The 26074-nt window shown below is 36.7% G+C and overlaps 1 protein-coding gene across 5 annotated transcripts in view; it reads left to right on the top strand.

The window, feature by feature from the left end:
* Positions 1-17912: 17912 nt before the first annotated feature.
* ROBO1 (roundabout guidance receptor 1) overlaps positions 17913-26074 on the top strand; it is a 1292670-nt gene continuing 1284508 nt past the window's right edge. For 4 of the 5 annotated variants that reach the window (XM_070790446.1, XM_070790260.1, XM_070790403.1 and 1 more), the window contains exon 1: positions 17913-18117. The gene's annotated coding sequence lies outside the window, so the exon portion shown is untranslated. The remainder of the gene's footprint in view (positions 18118-26074) is intronic. The other variant, XM_070790302.1, reaches the window with a different exon arrangement.

Raw genomic sequence — 26074 nt, 5'->3', positions numbered from 1 at the left:
TTGTACATTTCTCTAGTTTCACATGTGCTAGAGTATCTTTAGAGTGTATAATTAGCATTGATGAGTAGTGGGGTTTGTTTATCTTGAGCTTCTCTATAAAACTCAGATTTTTCCTCAAATATTTTAGCTTCTATCAAAAGTGTAGAAGTGTTTCCATTGCTGTTAATACTTTGCAGAATTTAGTTTTGTCAGATTATTAAATTTTTGTCTATCTGGATGTGAAATGATATCTCATCATGTTTTTAATTTACATTTAATTTGCATTTCCCTGGGGGACTGTCAAGCAGGAGCTGCAGATTTGGAGGAAGCAAGAGACACAGCTGCTGTGAGAGAAGTCCCCAAAGTAGAAAGAGGTATGCATGAAATCCCATGGCTTTTCCTCTCCTCACACCCAGCTTCCCATAAATGACCCCAATAGGAAAAAACCTCCCTGAAAATCTGAGATTAAGGAAGCCTGGTGGATGTAATTACCTGATGTACAGATCAGGGCAGAGAAGGGCAGAAAATGCATTTGAAATCAAATATAAAAATGGCTATCATAGCTGTACAACTTTTAACTTGTTTTTGAAGGTCTCTTCCACTAGAAGAGAAACTCAATAATGAAATGTTTCTGTGTTCATTTTGTTCGCTCTGCTAGAAGAGCTCTGCCTCATAAGAAGTACTCAGTAAATATTGCATGAATGAATATCAGTCAAGACCCACATATGTCATGCTGCTGCTGCTGCTGCTAAGTTGCTTCAGTCGTGTCCGACTCTGTGTGACCCCATAGACCGCAGCCCACCAGGCTCCCCCGTCCCTGGGATTCTCCAGGCAAGAACACTGGAGTGGGTTGCCATTTCCTTCTCCAATGCATGAAAGTGAAAAGTGAAAGTGAAGCCGCTTAGTCATGTCTAACTCTTAGCGATCCCATGGACTGCAGCCTACCAGGCTCCTCAGCCCATGGGATTTTCCAGGCAAGAGTACTGGAGTAGGGTGCCATAGCCTTTCACATATTGAACTAATATTATTTGAGAATTGAATTATTAAATTGTTTTCGTTTAACTTTTAGAACTTTATCATGAGCAGTTTTAGGTTCATAGAAAAACTGAGAAGAATACAAGATTTCCCATATACTTTTTGCCCCAACACAGGTATCATCTTCTGCATTATCAACACCCACCCCACCCCCACCCCACCCCCCACCAGAGTGGTACATTTGTCACAATCAGTGAGCCTGCAGTGACACATCATAATCACCAAAGTTCAGAGTTTATGTGAGGGTTCACTATTGCTCATGTACATTCTTATGGGTTCTGACCCATACAGTGGCACGTGTCAACCACTGTAGTATCCTACAGAATCGTTTCCTTACTGTTAGAATGCTCTGTGCTCTGACGTCCTTCTCTCAGCCCCTAGCCACTACTGATGGTACTGTCTCTATAGTTTTGTCCATTCCAGGATGTCACAGAGATGGAATCATACAGTATGTAGCTTTCTCATATTGGCTTCTTTCACTTGGTAATATGCATCTTTGAACTTTCCTCCATGTCTTTTCGATGTCTTCTTAATGCTGATTAATATTCCCTTCTCTGGATGTACCACAGTTTTTCTACCCATTTACCTACTGAAGGATGCCTTTATTGTTTTCAAGTTATAACAGTTATGCATAAAGCGGCTAACAACATTTATATGCAGGTTTTTGTGTGGATAATGAATATGAGACATAGGAGAAAATCATTTTCAAAAGCCCCATGTGCTTTTATGATAATTTTCTGAATTTAATAATATTCTGAAATTCATTCTCCTCTAACTCCAGCATAGATAGCAGGAATCATTCACTCATATTTTATTTCTGCCACTGATAAAATAACAATCACCTATAGGTGGCGCTAGAGGAAAAGAGCCCGCTTGTCAATGCATTGCTGGTTCCATTCTTGTGCAGGGAAGATCCCCTGGAGGTCATGGCTTGCCTGGAGAATCCCATGGACGGAGGAGCCTGAAATACTGCACTCCATAGGGTCGCACAGAGTCTGACATGACAGAAGAGACTTAGCATGAACGCATGTATCCACTACAGGGCTCTCTTCCCCATCCATTTGTATAGCTCCGTTTCCTAGCCCACTCCTCTATCCTTGTTCCTGCTATTTTTTCACTGTGTTCCCTAGAACCACTTTTTAGAATCCCTGTACCTGAACTGTGCTTCTTCTAGTTCTACACATGGCTGACTTACTTTTTCTGTGTAAGATATGCAACTAATATCAACTAATGTCAAGATTGGGAGTTGACTGTGGCTCAGATCTTGAACTCCTTATTGCAAGATTCAGACATAAATTTAAGAATGTATGAAAAACCACTAGACCATTCAGATATGACCTAAATAAAATACCTTATGATTATACAGTGGAAGTGACAGATTCAAGGGATTAGATCTGATAGACAGTGTGCCTGAAGAACTATGGATGGAGGTAAGTGGCATTGTACAGGAGGCAGTGACCAAGACCATTCCCAAGAAAAAGAAATGCAAAAAGGCAAAATGATTGTCTGATGAGGCCTTACTAATAGCTGAGAAAAGAAGATAAGTGAAAGGCAAAGGAGAAAAGGAAAGATATACCCATTTAAATGCAGAGTTCCAAAGAATAGCAAGAAGTGATAAGAAAGCCTTCCTCAGTGATCAATGCAAAGTAATAGAGGAAAATGATAGAATGGGAAAGACTAGAGATCTCTTCAAGAATATTAGAGATACCAAAGGAACATTTCATGCAAAGATGGGAACAATAAAGTGCAAGAATGGTATGGACCTAACAGAAGCAGAAAATATTAAGATGAGGTGGCAAGAATACACAGAACTGTACAAAAAAGATCTTCATGACCCAGATAATCACGATGATGTGATAACTCACACTCACCTAGAGCCATCCTGGAATGTGAAGTCAAGTGGGCCTTAGGAAGCATCACTATGAACAAAGCTAGTGGAGATGATGGAATTCCAGTTAAGCTATTTCAAATCCTGAAAGATGATGCTGTGAAAGTGCTGCACTCAATATTCCAGCAAATTTGGAAAACTCAGCAGTGGCCATAGGACTGGAAAAGGTCAGTTTTCATTCCAATCCCAAAGAAAGGCAATGTCAAAGAATGTTCAAACTACCGTACTGTTGCACTCATCTCACAGGCTAGCAAAGTAATGCTCAAAATTCTCCAAGCTAGGCTTCAAGAGTACATGAATTGAGAACTTCCAGATGTTCAAACTGGTTTTAGAAAAGGCAGAGGAACCAGAGGTCAAATTGCCAACATCTGTTGGATCATCGGAAAAGCAAGAGAGTTCCAGAAAAACATCTACTGTTTTATTGACTACACCAAAGTTTTTGACTGCATGGATCACAACAAACTGTGGAAAACTCTTAAAGAGATAGGAATACCAGACCACCTGACCTGCCTCCTGAGAAAACTGTATGCACGTCAAGAAGCAACAGTTAGAATGGGACATGGAACAACATACTGGTTCTATATCAGGAAATGAATATGTCAAGGTTGTATATTGTCACCCTGCTTATTTAACTTATATACAGAGTACATCATGCAAAATTCTGGGCTGGATGAAACACAAACTGGAATCAGGATTGCTGGAAGATATATCAGTAACCTCAGATATGCAGATGACACCACCCTTATGGCAGAAAGTGATGAAGAGCTAAAGAACTTCTTGATGGAAGTGAAAAGGAGGGTGAAAAGTTTGGCTTAAAACTCAACATTCAAAAACTGAGACCATGGCATCCGGTCCCATCACTTCATGGCAAATAGATGGGGAAACAATAGAAACAGTGAAAGACTTTATTTTTTTGGACTCCAAAATCACTGGGGCCATGAAATTAAAAGATACTTTTTCCTTGGAAGAAAAGCTATGACCAAGCTAGACAGCATATTAAAAAGCAGAGATATTACTTTGCCAATAAATGTCCTTATAGTCAAAGCTATTGTTTTTTCCAATAGTCATGTATTATTGTGAGAGTTGGACAATAAAGAAAGTTGAGCATGGAAGAATTGATGCTTTTGAACAGTGGTGTTGGAGTCCCTTGGACTGCAAGGAGATCCAACCAGTTCATCCTAAAGGAAATCAGTCCTGCATATTCATTGGAAGTATTGATGCTGAAGTTCCAATATTTTGGCCACCTGATGCAAAGAAGTAACTCATTGGAAAAGACCCTAATGCTGAGAAAGATTGAAGGCAGGAGGAGAGGGAGACTACAGAGGATGAAATGGTTGGATGGCATCATTGATTCAATGGACATGAGTTGGAGTCGACTTCAGGAGTTGGTGATGATGAGGAAAGCTGTGGTGCTGCAGTCCATAGGGTCACAAAGAGTCGGACAGGACTGAGCAACTGAACTTAACTGAAGTGATTCAGCTAATTGTCATCTCCTCAAAGATTCTTTCTCTGCTCACCCTGTGTATTCTGGTCTTTTTCTCTTGATTATTTGTCTTTGTGTTTTTTCATATCAGTTGTCATGGTCTGTAGTTACTGTGAATTCTATTTGTCTTCCTATTTATCTGTTTCAACTCATGGGGGAAGAAAATCAGTAGGTTTATTTCTATCTATATCTACAGAGACTAACATAATACTTGCTAGCAACATACATTTATGAATCTTCCAGAGGCGTCATTTTTTCTCAGATAAATAAGTTAGTTTGAAAATTACAGACAGACATGATTTTCACTAATATATAATGATCGTATCATACTGATTTTGTGTGTACTTGATAATGTTGCTCAAGTGCGTACCTTCATTTTAAGGGGACAGAGAAATGTTGACCTTGCCTTATTATGCAACTCTACTGGTACAATATATTTTTCCAGGATATTGATTATAGAAAAGCAAAAGAACTTGTTGGCTATCAATAATTATCTTCATCTACTTTTGTATTGTAATTATCCCTAGTTTCTTCAATATTGTAAGTATATTGGCTTTCCTTGCCCTCCAAGTCATTCTTCTCTGGAAGTAGCCCAGGTTATTATATTCCTTTTAGAGTGCCAAGTTTGGAAATTGATAGTGCAGATGCCAGCAAGAGCATATACCCTATCACTCTGCTATTTTTGAAAAATATAAATCCCTAAGCTTGATGGGAAATTAACATCCCTTCCTTCATGTTTTCAGTATCTAACAGGAAAAAAATACAGATATTGATATCAATCATTTTAAAATCTGAACATTTTTAAGGATTTTAAAAATGAAAATGTTAGAAATATCTTTACAGAAATTGTTTAATATTCATTATTAATTACAATTTACTTATCCATTAAATAATGCCTATCTTCTAATGAGTTAATTTAACTTATGGGACAAATGAGGAATGTTTCAAGTTTATTGACTAGCTTTTCAGAATTAAAGAAATTATTGTAAAAGTATAATTACATAAGCAATTATAAACAGTCTAACAATATTTGAAAGCTAGGCCATTATTACTTTGAATCAGATTTTGAGTTGAATAATGTTCTTAAAGTCTATGAAACCAAATATGTGATAGTTCAGTAAACTGAGACTCATAAAATTAAACCACTTACCTAAGATCTGACTGCAGCAAAGCAAGTGCTAGGTTTCCAGACTTCTGACTTTCAGTCTGTTTCTTCATCAGTTATACCTTGCTGTTTCATATCTAAGTGTAATCCCGCAAATTGCAAGTGAAATGATTACTGCCTATTTTATTGAGATCAAATGAGTCAGTGTAAAGACAAGTGTTTATAGCTAATGACATATCAGCATCCTATTCTGATATTGACTGTGTGATACTGAACAAGTCATTTAATTTTGTTGAGCTTCAGGTTCCTTAGAGGATGATAATGAAGATTACATAGGAGAATATTAGATTTATTTTTAAAGACTTAAAATATTATTTAAGGTTTAGTAGCACAGTACTACTTTACTTCACATATAATGTCAAGTAAATCCTTTCATATTCCTGGATAAAATCCCTCATAATAAAAATAATTGTCTGGTTATTTAGACAAAATTTTTTATTTGTCCAGCATATCTAGGGACTTAAATTATTATAGAAGTTAACTTTTTACAGTGTTCATCAAATACATAATTTCCCCCTTTTAAATAAGACTGAATACACTAGGATAAACCAAAATAAACAATGTTGTTAATGAGATGATTCTGAAGACATCTTGTAATATATGTATTAATATCATAACATCATTTTTATGATTATCAGTTTCATGGGTCAAATGTGTAGAGAAAATGACTTTTTATGCTAAAAAGTTTTCAGTTGTTTGAATACTAGATAAGTTACAGCTTTATTATGATTGTAAGATATCTTGAAAGAATGATCAAAGGGACTAATCTTTATTGAATTTTAGGTTTGTTAGTAGATGACATACATCACTAAGATTCTTGTATTGCAAAAATGACATCTATTCAGTAATCATAAATTTGATTCTCTCTTTCATAAAGAATCTTAATTCATAAAAATTAATACAGTAAAAAATATTTTTCCATATAATTTACTGTATTAATACTGTATTAAGGACAACGACAAAAGCCATTGAAGTAGTACATTGAAGAAGCCCGTTTTCAAGGTCCCTGTTCAGTGTTCTATCAGTGTTTCCTAAAAAGAGAAAATACAAAAAATGGAAGCCAAAGAATTATATGCATTAGAGACTTTTTGTGCTGGGAGGGTAGGAGCTATTAGATCATAATGCCCATAATTTTGTGAATATAGAATTGTTTTCTATAACATTACCCACTTCTTTGTCTGGTCTCCATAAATGGCTCAAGCAAGGGGGCTTTTTACAATGTTCCTTAGGAAGCAATTCCTCAGCCTAATAGACCTAACAACGTTGCCTTTTCTATGATAGTCACTCAAAAATTTCCTATATTCAATTTTATCCCATTACTTCTGGTTATTTTCTCTCGACTAACCTAAAATTTCCTCCTTCTCCCCTGCTTTTTTTTCCTTTACAGATACTTTCAAGTAATTGAATTACCCATTAGTCTTTTCACCAAATTAAATGGATACTATCTTTTAATCTCTGCCCATTAATTATTTCATCTAGACCCTTAATCATTTTCATTGTTCTTTCTTGAAATTTCATTTGTTCCCATTTTTCTTACAGTGAGAAATCTATATTTCTTCTCTGTATTATGGTCAACTTTAAACTAAATTTAACTGGTTTTATTTCTGCTTAGCCTAAGCTCACCTCCCGGAGATGATTCTTTTCTGTTGTTGCTCAATAACATTGACACCTAGGTTGCAGTTTACGAACCATACTGGTAATTATACATCCTGTAGTTTGGGTTTTGGGGGGTATACTTGACAATGCAATTTCATAAGCATCTTAATAGGGTATTTTGTTTCTCCTCTTTTTTGTGGTCCTTATTGTTCATTGAAGTGCTATGTACAGATCATTTTTGAAAGCAAACTGTTTCATCAACTTTAGCCAGGAACTGTGGGTACATAAGCCCCAGAAGGAATAGCATACACCATACTTTAGAACCATAGGGACTTCCCTGGTGGTCCAGTGGTTAAGACTTTGCTTTCCAATGCAGTCGGTGTGGGTTTGATCACTGGTCAGGGAGCAACAATCCCACATGCCTCATGGCCAAAAATCCAAAACATAAAACAGAAACTAGATTGTAACAAATTCAATAAAGACTTTAAAAAAAAAAAATAATGGACTCATGGAGTAGCTTTATCTATCTAAATTCCTGTACCAATGACCTCCTTCTTAACTAATAAATACTCCCAGGCTTTCCAACCTAGAGCAATTTCAAGGGAAATTAAAGCTTACTTAGCATAGAATCTAGTATTTCACAGCCTATCAAGAATTATTGCTTAAAATTAGAGGACCATTGCATCTGATGATGATTTCCAGAGAAAAATGCAGATCTTTGAAGCAGACAGAAAACATAAGATGTTTATCAAGTGAAATATTTTAATCTCAATGGAAAGATCCCAGTTCATATTGAGGATAAAAGTACAGTGGGTTATTTGTTAGGTTGAGAAGAGACAGATCCAGAAGGTTGCTTTTCCATGTAGGGAAAGACAGTAACCAAGATTCAGTTGTTCCGTTAAAGGGACTCTGCACAGTCATGAATGGGGGCAGACTTGGGGAGACTGGAGGGCTTAAATGTGTTGTAAATGTAGAGAAAAAAAGTTATATCTATTTCTTTTTAAGATATGTTTTTGCCTTAGCTTTCTAAATGTCTTCATTTTCCAGATGCTCAAAGAATTACGAACAAGAATAAATTCCAAAGAAAGAATCCAGGTTGAAATATCACGAGTCCTTTTTTAAATTTTTCTCTGGCACGTAGTCTGTAGGCCAGCCATTCAATAATGATATTGTCGTCAATATGATCTATGGTAATGCTGACCATGTTGGGAACTCAACCTGGAGTAGAATGTGGTATGAACCACATCCTTCCCCAATAATATAAGAAGATGGGGCTATGATTTTTTCTATGCTGTTTTAACAGCACTTTGCAAATAGAATTCTCTCTATGGAAAAACCCACAGTGGGTTCAGAAGATATAAATAATGGTGGCATTTCAAGATAATAGTGAGATTTCAATTTGGATCATGGGCTCAGTGATTTCAGAATGTCCTATAACTTGAATAAGTCATAATATAATTTAGTATATGAGATTTAAAATATTATAGCCTAATTATGACTAAAAGCCTGTTAATTCTCTGAAAAAATTAATCCTCAGAATTTGTTGAGAGATTCTACATTGTTGCTCCTGATGATGATAATAGCAAAATCAAAGTTTTTTTTTCCCATTTTACATACCTTTCTCTAACTACTATTAAAATACATATGCCCAGTGAAAAAATAAGTCGTTTAAATTTTGCAAGTTTATGCAGTGTGCTGTTTATGTTCTATATTAGTTCATAAATCATTAACAAACATCATCACTAAAATGGAGTTTGCTATAGATTTCTGCAGCACCCTCTTAAACACTATATTTCTATGAATCACATGATCACATGGTTTTCTATAACTTTTGTTTTACTTTTCAATTATCACACATGCTTTCACAGTAATGCCTATCTATATTTTTGTAGATGAGTTATTTATTTAGGCAAGTCTACTAAGCATTGTGTTTTAAATTTTGTAATTAATCAAAGTAAATAGTGGTCATATTTTGTTGAGGTTTATTATTCATGAACTACACCTATTTCTAGCACTTGTCTCCATGATATTCTAGGTGCTCTAAAATTTGTTGCTAGTCCTTTATACTACCTCCATCATTTCCTTCTGTTTGGAACAGCTTGGATTTAATGACTTTTTTTTAATGGAACATTAATCAATCTATAATTCTATAACTTGATAATTGGCTTTCATATAAATTTTTAATCTGAAAGGAGGCTCATTTTATTTTTAACATCAGTAATTCCATTTTTTGTGACTGATTATTTTAAAGAAATATTCAATATATGTATAAAAGTATTTGTGGGAATTTCTTATTGTGTCTAAAAGGAAAATATAATGGGTCTCAGATTTCCAGAAATATAAAATCAATTGAATATGCTTCTATATCCTTTGGGCTTCCCTGGGGTTCAGTTGGTAAAGAATTTACCTGCAATGGGGAGACCTGGGTTCAATCTCTGGGTTGGGAGGATCCCCTGGAAAAGGGAACAGCTGCCTACTCCAGTATTCTGGCCTGGAGAATTCCATGGACAGAGGAGCCTGGCAGGCTACAGTCCATGGAGTCGAAAGAGTCAGACACAACTGAGCGACTTTGACTTCACTTCACTTCTCTTCACTTCTATCTCCTCTACTTTCTTCTCTCTGTATGGGAAAAATAAATGTTTTGAAAATTCAAACCCAAGATGAGCCCAAATTAGACAGCATGATCATCAAGGCCCCTTAAGTTAGTGTTTCTAAAGCAGATATTCTTTTAAATTAAGACTCTGAATGGAAATTTCAAATACTTCAAATTTTGAAATGACTTAAAAGGAGAATTAAGACTATTCTTTTTTTTTTCTTTTTTAAATATTAGTTTGCACAAATATTTTCTTTTCTTTTTTTTTAATTTTATTTTTTAACTTTACAATATTGTATTGGTTTTGTTGATTTGGAGCTGTTGTCTTTACAACTACGCAAGATGTAGCTATGGGGACAATGTATCTCAACTCTTTTCAAAAGTGGTTATAGTTACTAGTGTTGTAATTTCTACTTACTATATGACTGTAAATAGCTCATAGAATCTAATTTCTCAAATAATCTGTAATGACCTAAGAAGAAAGAGTGAATATATGTATATGAATTACTGATTCACTTTGCTGTGTACCAGAAAGAAACTAATACAACAATGTAAGTCAGCTATACTCCAATAAACACTGTTTTTTTTTAAGAAGCAGTTACCGAGAATAGAATATATTTTCTAGTTACTACCTGGCTATATACAGAAAGAAGTTGATAGAATCTAATTTCTTCAAGTCCATACTGTATTAGAATGTCCTAGACTATGCCGCAGTGACCAATGCTTCCCAAAGTCTCTGTGCTTACCATAATAAAGGCTTATTTTTTATTCATATAATACGCCTATCATGAGTCATTTATGGCTTTGTTCCCAACCCAGGCAAACCAAGAAGCCTCTATTGGAAACACAACCCATCATCTGGTAATGGGGAAAAGACATTAATGCAGGAGACCTGGGTTTGATCCTTGGGTTGGGAAGATCCCCTGGAGGAGGGCATGGCAACCCACTCCAGTATTCTTGCCTGGAGAATCCCCATGGACAGAGGAGTCTAGTGAGTTACAGTCCATGGGATCCCAAAGAGTCAGACATGACTGAGCAACTAAGCACACAGAACGTAAACCTTCTTAGAGTTTACAGAAATTTATAACTCATACCCTCACCCTAACTTTATGACCAAAGAATATGCTTAACGTATTTCATGTGTTTGCATAGTTAAATGCTTCATAATCAGTTTTTAAGGTTGTTGGCTTTCAGATCCTATACCTCAAATCTGCATTTGATGAAGACTCACTGATAATATGTTAAACCTCACAGGATCAAGTCCACAGGTTTGTGGCAGGACATCTGAAACCCTTTCAGGTTGATATTGATGAATCAACAAAGTAAGTACAAATGTTTAATTAGCTACAAGTTCACCTAAATGTGCTCTCATCCATCCAGTTTTTCTCTACCTTGTGAACAATGAAATTATGAACCGCCCATCAAATGTTTAGCTAGAATCAAGACAAACTGCTTCTAAGACATTCTCATGATCTAAAAGCTGCTTACCTTAGCAAAAATAGAAAGAGTGTTTTGCTGTACATGATTTCTTCTCAATAAAATAATGCCCTTTATCTGTGCCCTAAAATACCTAAATTGTTTACAGGTTATTTTTAAAAGCTTATTCTTGAAATTTCCCTGGCATTGCATTTTTTTTGTTTATTCAATATTTTTGATACTTGATGTTTTTTATATCTCCCTATAAAGTTTTAAACAAATATTAAAGAGATTTTTAGTGATCATGTCTGTAATTTACAAAAATGGATATATAATTTTTCCCAGTACCATTAATAAATAGTTGAATACAGTTAAAATAGCTAGGTATTTTTTACATATTGATTAACATTACTTTTAAAATATGGACTCTGAAAAATCTTATCATACATTTTATCCTTACTATAAAAAGATTTCACTTCCACGTTGGTGATCTGAGGTTCAGAAGGTTATTGACCTTCCTAAGATAATAGGAAATAAAACTGAAATATGCATTTGATTTAATTTTTACTTATTTCTTAACAGCAAAATTAATATATGTGCCTTATGGAATGTTAAACAAACAAAAACAGAAAAAGTCACCCATAATTATAATATGCTTATATTAGTGATTTTCAATATGTTTGAAAGTGAATAGTGAAAATGAAAGTCACTCAGTTATGTCCAACTCTTTGCAACCCCATGGACTATACAGTCCATGGAATTCTCCAGGCCAGAATACTGGAGTGGGTAGCCTTTCCCTTCTCCAGGGGATCTTCCCAACCCAGGGATTAAAACCCAGGTCTCGCATTTTGCAGGTGGATTCTTTACCAGCTGAGCCACAAATCTAATCGCTTCTTAATCATGAGTATTGTATCTCTTTAAATCAGGAATTACTTTGCCACAATGAATAGAATAAAAACAAATTTAGGATTTATGTAGTTCCCAATTTTTAGGTAGCTGTTAATTTTGTACTGTCTTTCTCAGGACGTAGAGTATGGCTACTCTATTTTGCTTCTCCTAGCCTTTTCCAGCTAGAAAGCTGTTAGCCTTTCTAAATCTATTCTTTCAGCCTGAACCAATCTTTAGTTTTAAAATTTGTTAATCTTATTCTATTTCTAATTTTTGATATTAATTTGCTTGCCTGTCAGAATTGAGTTATTGGGTTCTCCAGCCCTTTAAAACTCCTATTCCATTTTAGAGGTCTATGTTTAAAACAAACATTGTATGAATATTCAGAAGTTTTTAAATACTGTATTTAATGCAGTTATATTACCAAAATGTCACAGCCATTTTCCATCACCAATTCCAGAGCCTAAATCTTCTCTTAATCTACTTTTTTTTCAATTATTACTGTATTACTACTTACTTCTCATCTCTCCCTCTCTCTCTCTCTCCACCAACCTATGCAATCTACAGCACCTAAACAACTATTATTTAACAAGTGGGTCATACAATTGAAGAATAAGTTGTATTTACTACGTGAAGAAAAGAAACCAAACAATGGAAAAATGGATTTGTTGGGCGAAATTATTGTACTGATACTTGGACTGAAAATCATTAAAATTTTATTCTTTGCTCTAAACATAGCACAAACTGGTTATCTACACTTGAACTTTGCTTAAGAAAAATGCTCCTTTCTGAGACATACGATAGGGGAAGTTATTTTTAAACCTGTGAAGAAAGGAACAGAACCTTATTTGCAAGTAGACTTTCTGTTATCAGGCTTCCCTGATAGCTCTATTGGTAAAGAATCTGCCTTCAATGAGGACACCCTGTTTTGATTCCTGGGTTGGGAAGAACCCTTGGAGAAGGGTTCTTGTGGTCCAGTGTTCTTGGGCTTCCTTTGTGGCTCAGCTGGTAAAGAATCTGCCTGCAATTTGGGAGACCTGGGTTTGATCCCTGGGTTAGAAAGACCCCCTGGAGAAGGGAAAGGCTACCCACTCCAGTATTCTGGCCTGGAGAATTCCATGGACTGTACAGCGACTTTCACTTCACTTTCTGTTATTAACCTCTCAGCATAGAAAACATAGACTAATATATTTGCTATTATTTAAAATTAAAATGATTTTTTCAATCCTTTCCTTCTTAGAGGATAATGTAATTGTGTTCATTTCTCTTTCCTTTTAAGTAAAAATGTTTGTTCTTAATTTCTATTGTAGCTTTATCTACTTTTGTGTGCCCAACATAATTCCATATGAAAGTAGACTTGGTATTCACTAATGAGCAAGCAACTCAAGTTTAATATTAGCTTTTGTACAGGCAGAGGTTTTTCTAGGACAAAAGCAAATAGCATTGCAATTTAATTGAGTTTAACTACCTAAGAACTATAATATATAAATAAGAACATAGTTTAAAATTGTTTTATTATGCTTTATAAGCAACTCCTAAATGAGTCCTTGAAACAGACTAAATGAATGGCTTTTAAATATGTTAGAATTTGATTAGTAGAGTTCCCTCTAAATTGTCTTTTGAAGGGCAAACTGCGTCTGCCCATTAGCCTTGTTATAACAGGCATATAGAAAATTGACTTTAAGTAGAAGTAGTGTTTTATAGGGCTTCCTAGGTGGTGCTAGTGGTAAAGAACCTGCCTGCCAATGCAGGAAACAGATGAGACACGGGTTCAATACCTGGGTCTGGAAGATCCCCTGGAAAAGGGCACGGCAACCCACTCCAGTATCCTTGCCTGGAGAATCCCATGATCAGAGACGCTTGCTGGGCTACAGTCCATGGGTTTGCAAAGAGTCTGAGAGGAATGACACGACTTAGGAGCAGCAGCAGTGTTTTATAATCTACGTCCATATCCATTTGTTTGTTTGCTGTAACCAAAAATTATCTGATATTTTATAAGGATTTTGGGTGAATTTACATTTTTGTCCATTTTCAAAAAAATATTTGAAGCTTTTATTCACAGATTTTGTAGGATAATAGGTAGCAATATGCTTAAGAATTCAGAACTTGAACAAAAATGATGTTTATTAACATTTTCTCTAATCTCAAGGTACTATCACAGATTCCCACCCAATTTTACTCTTGTTTTGTTGTTTGTCCTTTAATCGTTTGCCAGAGTATTTCACTTCAACATTTTCATGGTCAAAATTTATCTTACTTACTTTATAATCCTGTTTGATACAGAGTAAACTATCCTCCTCCATGTCTCTTTATCTTGCCAATTTTTATTAGGATTCTACATATTATGAACATTCCATTCATGGTGATGGTCTTACCAACATAACTGTACCATGAAGTTCTCATCTCTTCTACTTAGTATCAAACTTAGTTCATCTTTTTAAAGTTTAATATTTCTCCTCAAATTTACTATCTTATGAAGTTTTATTTTTAACTTCTGAGTTGTATCTTCTTTACCTGATTTAGTCATTAATCCAAATTAATTTATAAGCTGTGTATTTAAATGTAACCTCTTGCAACTTTCTACCTTGGCATTTTAGCATATTTAATGTATCATAGTATTATAATTAGCAATTAGTTTATATATTTCTGTTTACTAGTGATTTACATCTTAAGAAAATGCCCTTTTAACCACATTCTTACTTTTATATTTCTATTTTCAAAGTATAATTTATATGTCTACTAATTTTCCTTTTCATCTGTCAAAAATCAAACATGAATTAATGTCTTATTTAAAATAGACGAATTATTGTCTATGGCTTTGGAGTAGTTTAACCTATACATATTTCAAAATTACTAAAGACACAAAGAATTTGTTTAAAATGGCTTGACTAGTAGCTAAATGTCATTAGGGCTCATTAAATTTTACCAAATGTTATCCTATTACATGTTTACCTAAGTAAGCTGATTATAGTAATGGCATACAGGAGTAAGCCAGGTGTGTTTTGCTTTCAAACTTTTATAGATATTCACATTAGCCACTATAAGGCATTGTCATCATGATCCAAGGGCATAATGGAAATCAGTTTCTCATGGAGCATACATTGTCCTTGAAAACTGCACCAACAAAATGAGGGGGTCCAGCAATTCTTCATCTAGTAAAGAATGGATCAAAGATATTCCTACAGATCTGAGAATGTTGAAAACTACTGTAGCTTAAATCTATTGTTTAAAATAATTACTACCACAGTATATAATAAGGTAAAATATTTTCAATATTTATAAATATATATTACCTGCAATCTATGCTATATATCTCATAACATATAAGAATGAGATAAACACCAGTAACTCATTGATGAGATGTAGAACTGGTTTTTTTCCCCTGAAAAACTAATAAACTGGTAAGTTGAATTTATGATTCTGATTCCCTTGCTGTATATTTACCTCAGGCTTTTTTGTAGAAAGTGAGAATTGACCAAACAATTGTATGTTAAACGTGTTAATAGACTGGCTTCTATTTGTTTATTTTTTGTGCACTATCTGTCCACGATTCAACATCTATATTAAATTAGTGGTCATAGATATTTCATAATATATGTGTGATGGAAACTTTGGAAATACACCTAAGAATGTTGGATTTTCTAACCCCCAATGGAAACTGTCATCCTTGACATCTAAAATAAATTACAGTCATAGATAAATTCCATTAATTCTGTATAAACTCTGCCTGAATAAAACACATCTTTTCTCAATTCTAAAAAGATATTCATTAAATGCAGAACTTTCAATTTGCACTAAGTCTGAAAATGATTATTTTTTTTCAAGTCCACTTGTAGCAGGAAGTTGAAAGACCAATAATACACTTGTTTTAAAAAAGAACCGAATATCAATCAACTCCATTCAACTTTGCACGGTCATAACACTTTCTTACTAGACCAAATAATAACCTTTTTTCTTTTACAGATAATGAGTCTCTTAAACTCTTACATTGAATATAGTAATATCTTGATATTTTTATGTTAATTCTATTATAAGTTGAAAATTTCCTAAGCTGGCCTAGAGTGATTGTAATAACTCTGCGTACAAAGTCTTTCCAAAAGACTGTTCCAGAGATACAAGAGTAATAGGGTAATGCAGCAAATTGACTCTGATGTAATGCCAATTGATCATGTCTGTTCACTCTGAATTAGTGGTCACAGATATTGCAAATATATATGTTTGATGGAAACTTTGGAAATACACCTGAGAATGTTGGATTTTCCAACTCTTAATGGATACTGTCCTCCTTGACATCTTAGTACTGAAAGATTTAATTCTGGGTCCTCCAGGGATATAATCTATAAGTTAGACCTGGAAAGCTGCAAAGGCACCCTGGACTTGAAGTAACACTTCTGCTCTCCAGGGTTACTACTGAGGGAAGGGAAGAGGCTACACAGGGAGGGAGTTATGGAAATGAAGAAGGGTTGTAGCACACACTATGTAAGTAAATTCAAATGCTATAAGTGTGTTTGGAATAAGACCTCAATTGTTTTATTTTTGCATCTTGTGTTTTCATTTATTTAGTTTACACATGGCTGGTGAATTATGAGTTGGCTGCTGCTGCTGACCTTATTCAGTATATCAGTTTCTACCAGCAGTGAGCTGTAAATTCTAGACACAATATTAATAATTATAGACATAATAATTTTGTAATTAAATTTACATTACCATTTACATCTAAATCCCAATAAAATTATGTTATTTCCTAAACTGTAATATCAGAGAACACCTTAGATGGAACTTGGTGGAAAGTCTGTGTCATTTCAGTTTACATGAGGATTTCTTTCCTTCCAAAAAATTAAAGGTCAGAGCAAAACATGATTAAGGGCTTTAAATTCATATATATTAAGATTCAGCTATTAATACTCTAATTTTAAACACAATTACCTTTAATGATGATGTACTGGAGTGGTTTTTGCACCACGTTACAATATTTCAAATTGCTAGTCACCACAGGCCTGCCTCACTTTAAATCTCCTTGTGCCAATTTGCATCACTAATGGGCTCACGAAGAGAGAAACTGTAAAAAGAAAATGTGGCAATTAATAGTGAATGCTTGACATATTGTGACATTATCAATATCTTTATGTTGATTTATATTTGGGAGTCAATACTCATAAAATATTTCTGAATTTCTTAATTTGCAAAATTAAAGAAAAAAAGATGCCCATGGCATTATCATGGATGCCATTTTTTTTTAGGAATATTAAAAAAAAAAAATAGATCCCAAATATCTTAACATTCACATTTTAGCTTCTGCCATTTTAACCTGTGTAAGTTATTTAGAGTAGCCATGCACTATCAAGAATAAAACTAGATGCTATTTTATTTAAGTGAAAGGCAGAAGTATCTGACTATATAAATATTTCCGGGATTTACATCCGAATAAGGCATGACAGGAAAAAAAGGGGGAAAAAAGGAGGGTTTTCCTGCCAAATGCATCTGTGTGAATTTTCTTCAGAAAGGGTTCTTTTAAAAAGCCTTTGTATGTTCAAAGCCACTCCACACAGGCAATTAAAGGCATATATGAAATGATAGATCACAAGACATGAGTTTAAATGTGAGGGTTCCCCCCCACCCCCGCTCCGTTAAACATCGCAGCAGGCGTTACAATACCAGAGGTAACGAATCAATTAAATCCATTTTCCCCTCCGCGCCTCCGAAGCTGCGTGTGTAGTGTTGCTGTGTAGTTTAGAGCCTGAGCAGTAGGACCCAGGGGCCTCCGCAGCCACCAATAGAAGCGCGCACTTGCACCTATTTGCATGCAATGCCCTCTGCTCTGCGCATTAATAGTAATAGAGATAACGGGGTTGAAAGAATTCTCTACTGAAGAAGGATTGGATTTTTTCAGGGTACTGATACCGAGAAGAAACCCGACTTCAATCACTCCCTATTTTCCACTCTTAACATTTGTAAGTCACAGGCAGCTTTTGCTTGGTTAATAAAGTCGGGGAGGTCTCGGTGCCCAGCAAAGTTGGGAGGACTGCGCCTGCACCCCGGAGCCGCTAGATCGAGGAAAACAGTCGTATCAAAGGGTAAGTCTCCCAAACGATGGCAAAGGAAGTGACAGCCGGCTTTCGAATTGTCTAGAGGCACAGGCTCCGTTTTACAGCAGTGGTGGCGGGAGTGCAGAATGGGTGCGTAAAGGACCCTGCAGTTTGTCCAGAAATTGTGACGGATGCACCGGGGTCTTTGCGGGTAGAATCAAAAACCTTCAGGCTACATCGGAAATTGCAGCCTTACGCTCGGGCGGGATTCAACAAGTTTCCCCGCAGGGATGAGATGTGTATTTATTTCCTTGCAAGTTGTGCTGAGTGTCCCTTCAGTGTGGGCTTGAGATGGCTTCACAAAGAAGTTTCCGCAATTTGTGTCTGTTGTAGGTGGTTGGATGAATCCTTGTTTGGGAGATTCTGTCGGGCATCTGGGCTTCCTGGGGACACACCGGAAAACTGCTTCGAAGGATGCTCCTAGCATCAGCGGCCTGCTGGGTTGATGCTGGGCAACTTTGCGGCGTAATCTCGGTGTCTCTGACCGCGCCGCGGTTCATGATGCGGACAGGGCTGCAGAAACCTCCGGGTCCAGGGCCATTTAGGCTCCCAAACTTTGAAAGCATTCTCCAAGAAGGGGGATGAAAAGGGGGGCTTTGAAAATCAGCATTACTGGGTGAATTTTGGTAAACTCTTCAGGGTATATAGGGGAGTCTTTCCAGATCTGCGTTTTCAACCTGCAGTTTGGGCCTGGAAATGGAGTGCTGATGTGGAAAAGGTGGCGGTTTAAAGCTAAGGCGGGGAGGAGGGGGCTTTTTCTGTAGGAGAGCGGAAGAAGAAGCGCAGATAGATGAATGAACAAGGTGCGTCCCATCTTTCACACACAAAAACCACACGCGTGGGACGTGCCAGGAAGCGCTCCAGTTGATAGCGTTTAACTGGAAAATGTATTGCAGGGGGGGTCCAGTCACCTCTGTATTATTGATGAAGCGCTGAGCCCTTCTGGGGACCCTTCTGGCTCCTTCTCCCTGCTCTCTCATCACTCCCGGGCTCTTGCTGCCTAGAGTTCCGGGGTTGGCGCGGGTGCCGCGGGCGCACTGCTCAGCCCCGCAGCGCTGCGGACACAATGGGGAGAGGCGGGCATAGCCCGCGGGACGGGCGAAGCAGGGAGCGCAGTGAGGCAAGCTCGCTGCCGCAGCCCGGGCGGCCGTTCCGCCCGGGGGTTCCAGCGCTGCGGAGGCCGCTTGCATCCTGCAGCCGCATGCCGCGAGGTCCCCGAGGGGCCGGCGAAAGACGTGCACACCTAGACGCAGAGGTCCCGCGTTATCCTTCCAGGGGTCACTGTGCCACAGGCAGACAGGTGGGATAGGCAGACGGGATGCTAAAACATCTCAACCCAGCCCGGGGTCTGAGCTGCAGGCGCTAACCGTAGGGTGACCCCCGAGTCCCAGCGGGACCTGCACTCTAAGGGTAAAGAGGACGACGAGGAAAGAAGGGAAGCGCTAATGAGGCTGCGAGAAGAGAAAGGCAGCAAGTGATTTGGGCCAATCCTGGTCATGGGCCAGGCTTTCCTTGGCTCTTTTAACTGGGCTTGCCTTAGATGCGGCTTTGAAATGCGCTTCTTAACCTTTCTGCGGCACGAAGGGGCAGGCTTCTAAAAGCCGGAGCTCACTGGAGACTCCTCCTAGCAATGAAGGAAGGAGGTGGCCGGGCCGGGGGACTTCTTTTGGCAGTGTCATTTAACCCTGACCTCAGCACCTCCCACCTTTTCTCACCCCCACCGGGAGTTGCCTGACCTTGTATATTCCTCTGGGTCATCGGCTCTGTTTCTTTTTAAGTGATTGTTACCAAGCTCTGTGTTACAAAGGGCTGTGAAGAGACTGTATTTCCAAGTAGTGGTGGGAGATTGTTTAATTCGAACGTGTATTGCCAACCCCCCCTGAGCACTTGGAGGAAGGGGCAGAAATTCAGGACCTATGGAATGTTCACATGGGGATGTTTGGTTGCTTGAAGGGGATCTTTCAGAGGAAATAACACTCTTCTGAGCACGTGGGATAAGACAATAATATCATTGCACTACATTTCATTGTGGTTATTTGGCAAGTAGGATGTAATATTAAACATAATATTTTGGGAATCCACCCTTATATAAGGCAGACAACTAGAAACCTGGCAGCTAGGCTTTAAAACCCAAATTGGATGCTCTTAGAACCCAGTATTTTGAGCAACTTGGTTTTCCAGCCATATCCTGGTATCTCCTCTATATCTTGAGGAGGTACATGTAGCTCTTTAGAAAGCATTCTGGAAGGCATACAGCATGTTGATTTTATTAAAGGCATTTATTAAAGGATCTGCTGGTGTTCCAGCAACCCCCTCCCTTTCTCTCCAAAACCAGAAAAAATACCAAAATCATCAATAGCAGCAACTCAGAACTGATACCTAGGGAGTAGGAGGACTTTGTTTCTTAGGCATCTAGCTTCTTCCCAAAAGAGAGGGACAAGATAAAGCTGAAGAATAAGTAGGGAGTGAGGGCATATGTTGCCACGGATTTTGGACTTGCTTTAACCTTTCTTTGGACTTCCTTTAACCTTTCTCCATGTATCTTTTGCTTTATGCATCTTCTTGTATAATCTGAAGAATTGAAGTACAATGACACAGCTGCAGATCCCTGACAGAGGCTTGCTCTAGAAAACAGCTGTTAATCACATTTGCTATAATTTCCCACTTACTTCCTTTTACTTCCCTTCCCTTACCCTGTCCTTGAACCAGTGTTATCATCTTCTAGGCTTTTTCTGGCAAAAGGTTAGTGATTTCCAGCAGTAGAGCACCTGTTTTGAGTGTGGGTTGGAGGAGAGACTCTGAGCTGCCCAGAGTGTCTTATAGGTTTAAAGCCTACTTTCTCTTGCCCTATATGGTACACAGTAAAGAACAATATCCTAATATCTCCAAAGAAAATTATATTGATTTGTATAGGTCTTTTATTTAAAATTTTAAGATTTAATTCAAAGAAAAATAGCATTGATCAGAAATGAATGGGAAGCTATACACTTGCATGCTGTATTTGGAAACTAACATTAGACTCAGCTGAGTGATCACACCTTTTGGCATTGTCTAAACTTGATACATTAGGAGTTATTTTTATTTAGGCAAGATTTAATGTGTTACTTACATTATGAGATTAAGCAATTCAAGACAGTGCAAAGATGTGAATTTTAACAGAAAAAAAGCAAGACAGCAAAGCTAGCCCTTGGCAGCTTGATAAATGAGCAGGTGCAATGCACCATTTGAAATGTAACTTGAGGTGAGGTTCCATCCAATACGCTAGAGAATGAACTCTTCCTTATCACCCAGAAAACTCAACTTATTTTTCTCTTTCTCTGAGATCTGTGAGTTCAGAAAAAAAAAACATAATATCATTTAGTAGGTGAGAATTCTGACCTGGTCACTATCATTTATCTCTATAAATCTGCTATTGAATTGAGTGAGCAATAATATTATTGATACTTTCATGTTTATACCTAAAACATAGTTCTATATGGACCAGCCAGTTATCCTAATCCTATAGGAAATAAAGTTCCTAGAAGAGTAACTGAGGAAACTGTAGACACAGTGTTAGACACTCTTGTTGCCACAGATATTGCATTCAATCCTTACAGTACCCTTTTGAAGTAGACTTTATTAGATTTTTTTAACTTATAAAAAGATTGAATCTCAGAGAGGTTAAACAAAATATACATAACCATTGAACAAATAAAAGGTAGATTCACTATTAGAAACAAGCTCTTTTTTATAGCATAGTACATGCTTTTCCTGCATGCCATGGACCTATTTTTTCCCCTCATATTAAAAAAAAATTAAAATTGTGTTTCAGCAGTTATAATTTCTGAGTCTCTTAAATATCTTTTTTCCATGTCCAAACCATTCTTTGCATTTCCCCTAGATCAGTCATCTATAAATAATATTAACAACTTTCCAAGGATGTCACAGCCATAGCTTCTTTAGTATGAAAGCTCCACCTCTAACCCCCACCCCAACTGTACCGTCATCTTTCGAAATCAGAAAACAGGAATGAAACAGAGCCTTCATCATTTGCTTTGATATGTGGAAAAATATAGCCAAGCTTTCTGGGAAGAATCCATCAAGTAATTTTCAGATTGAAAATTGTGAAGCTCTACCTTCACATTTCTGCACACATGGCTTCTCTAATCTGGAAGAGTCTGCCTTTCTCTTGGCTAAACTCTATTCATTTATCCAAAAGATTGATATTTCTCCTCCACTACGAAATTTCTCTATCTGTTCCAACCCTCATAGTTTTTAAACACCTCTGAAATTCCCAATCAATTCTGTCTGCCATCTAATTTGGTTTTAATTTGTATTATACATTTTACATAAATTATCTGTCAACTGTAATTTTCTATTTTCTAATTATTGTACTAAATTTAGCCCTTATCGTCTTCTCATTCTCTTCAGTCACCCTAGATAGTAAGATGTATATCTAGAGTTTTAATAATGAAATCAAAAATTTATATCTTTAGTCCATATATTTTTCCTGAATGCCATGTCTATATTGTCAAGGAATTACTTGACATCTTCATGTAGAGATAAATTACAAATATTTTAAGGGAAAATATAATAGAAGAAACCATTTGAAGCCACATACATTATCTCTCTTGCCAAACTGCTCTTTTACTCAGATTTCCAGTCATAAGTAGCACATTATGCATCCAGCCATCTTTGATATATTCCTCTGGCTTCCCTGGTGGCTCAGATGGTAAAGAATTCACCAGCAATGCAGGAGAGCCGGGTTCAACCCCCATGTCCAGAAGCTCCTCTGGAGAAGGGAGTGGCTACCCACTCCAGTATTCTTGCCTGGAAAATTCCATGGGCAGAATTCCATGGCAGATGATAGTCCATGGCATCACAGAGAGTTGGACATGACTGAGCAACTAACACTTCACTGCCTTATCAACTATATTCAAACAGTGAGGAAAAAAACATGTACTGATGACTTTCTTTTTCTTAAACCTAATCTCTTCTTCCCAGAGACAGACCTGCCACCTGTTCCTACTCATGCTTTCTAGGATCCCCCTTCTAAGCCATCACCTCACCTCCATTCTTGCCCCACTTGAATTCATGTACATTATGTCTGCAAAGTCTTCTTTCTAGAGCACAAACCATGAAACCCAAACCCCTTATATTATTCAAGGTACTCAATCATCTGGACCCAGAATTCCTCTCTTTAGTCTTCAACTTTCACTCATAGCTCAGTTGGTAAAGAATCTGCCTGCAATGCAAGAGACCCTGGTTCGATTCCTGGGTTTGAAGATCCCCTGGAGAAGGGATAGGCTACCCAGTCCAATATCCTTGGTAAAGAATCTGCTTGCAATGTGGGAGACCCGGGTTTGATCCCTGGGTTGGGAATATCCCCTGGAGGAGGGAAAGGCTACCCACTCCAGTATTCTGATCTGGAGAATATAGTCCATGGAGTCGCAAAGAGTCGGAAACAACTGAACAACTTTCACTTTGCCAATCACTGTGAAAATCGACTTTCATTTTCTCAAATGTTCATGATATGTCATAACTTTCTGCTTTTGTTTATGTTAGAACTTCTGCCCAGATTAGTTCTCACTTTCTTGATTCTTGGGTGACCTTTGAAAATATGAATCAGTCATCACTTCTCTTTTGAAGAGTTTCCTGTTAAGCAAATAGATTTAAATCTTTTTATCCTCTCAATAATAGCTCCAAAATTCCATTGAATTTGTTTATTCATTTACAACAGGAGACTGTGAATTCCTTGAAGCAGCTTTTCTCAAACTTTGTCCATTGAACCAAGAAGACCTCCAAATTAACAAAAATGACACTTAAAATACTACTCCCTAGACTCCCTAGCTCTACTAGATTTAATACATTAGAACATATGGGATTGGGATTCTGAAATCTACATTTTAGCAAGCATTTCAGGTGTAACTAGGCACTTAAGAGTTTATCACAATGATTATTCCTCAGCCCAGCCAGGTCAATATGGAGATTAATTTAGCAGTTGGGGGAGGAATCATCAACATAGCTTCTTATGTCTTATTGAGAGCTATGAACATAGTTTCTTAGATTAATGTGTTTCAGAGAAAGATTTGATTAGACAGTATAGTCAAATTATATGATTCATTCCTACCGAAATGAAAGAGCCCTGCATCAGAAAGGCACCCTTCTCAAGAACAGAGTTTTAAAAGTCACCTAAGATGGCCTTTAGAGTTGAAGTACTGCTGTTCAGAGTACTTGGAACTTTTAATGACTCTGACTTTTTATGATTATGTCATATTCACTTGGCAAAGACATAGAAAATGCTGAAACAAAAGTCTGTGAGTTACCACCCAGATTAATTATGTATTAAACATAAAATTGAAGCCCTCAATGTACTTTTTCAGACTGCATCTCCCTCCAAGAGGTAACCAGTGTTGTAAATTTGATATTATGATTCCCAGACCATTCCTTGTGAATTTACTATGTGTATTATCCCCCTTCAATCATACAGTATTGTATTAAATAAGTAAAATATTTATAAACATTGCAGCATACTATATATCTCCTTGGAAATATAATTTCATGTGATTTATTTAAGTTGGTATAGAATGATCAACTTCATTAATTTTTATTACTGTATAGTACTCCATTTTATAAACCTACTACAATTTACTTTTCCCTGTCTCATTAGTGGGCTTCCCTGATAGCTCAGTTGGTAAAGAATCTGCCTGCAATGCAGGAGACCCTGGTTCGATTCCTGGGTTGGGAAGACCTGCTGGAGAAGGGATAGGCTACCCACTATTCTTGGCCTCATTAGTAAGCATTTCTAATTTCCCACTGTAATAAACACCATATAAATAATCATTCTGAATTATTACATTTATTACTGTGCAAATATTCAAGATTATTTAAGGCATAGGCTTATGAGTGAAACTGATTGATAATGTGGAATTTACATCTTTCCTTTTTTCAGATATTGCCCAAAACCCATGTAGGCTTTCAGCATTTGTAATTTGCAAGTACATTGATGAGAACTACCATTCTATCTATTCTTGTCAACATTTAATATTGTTACTTTTTGAGTGAGTGAGTGAAAGTCGCTCAGTCATGTCTGACTCTGCAACCGCAAGGACTGTAGCCCACCAGGCTCCCTCTGTCTGTGGGATTCTCCAGGCAAGAATATTGGAGTGCGTTGCCATTTCCTTCTCCAGGGGATCTTCCCAAACCAGGGATCGAACCCAGCTCTCCTGATTTATCTTCTTTTAGTTTTGCTTCCTTTTGGTCTTTACCCTACTGGGTTCTTTGGGAACTGTGCATATGTGTAACAGCACCTTCCATACCTTTTCATTTTAGCTTAGGCTGGATTTGAAGAGCCAAAACAGGAAAACACTTAAGAAGACCTGAGACTCTCACAGAGAAATAAATTAGAGCTGCTGTTTCTTTTAGCTTTCCTTTCCTGTTCTTTATTATTTTTTTAAATGTAATTATCCTTTTATCAACCTTCATCATTTCATACTGTAAGGAAGTGAAATCACTAAAGGCAAATAACCTTATGAATCTGCTGAGTGTGTGAAATTGTTACTTTTTAAAATTTATCAGTTGCATGGTTTTAATTTGTCTTCTTTGATTATATGTGCAGTGAGCATCTTTCCATTGAAAATTCACATTTCCTCTACTGTGACTTGCTTAGCCATATATTTTACAGGTACTGAGGCCTTTATCTTTCTCGTATAGATTTATTAGATATCTCTTTATTCTGTATTCTAATTCATTTTTGATATATGCATTGTCAATATTTTTTCCTCAGCTCTATCTTATGTTTTTCTTTTTTTAACCTAGTGTCTTTTACTAAATATATATTAGGTGTGTATATATATATATATATATATATACACACACACATGTATATATTTATTGTGTTTCATTAAAAGTAGTACAAATTTTTCATTATGGCTTCTCCTTATAACATCTTGTTTTAGAAATCATT

This window comes from Bos indicus, chromosome 1 (genome assembly GCF_029378745.1).
Source record: "Bos indicus isolate NIAB-ARS_2022 breed Sahiwal x Tharparkar chromosome 1, NIAB-ARS_B.indTharparkar_mat_pri_1.0, whole genome shotgun sequence".
Lineage (NCBI taxonomy): Eukaryota > Metazoa > Chordata > Mammalia > Artiodactyla > Bovidae > Bos > Bos indicus.
Note: the sequence above shows the minus strand (reverse complement) of the source record. Positions and strands in the feature narration are given on the sequence as shown.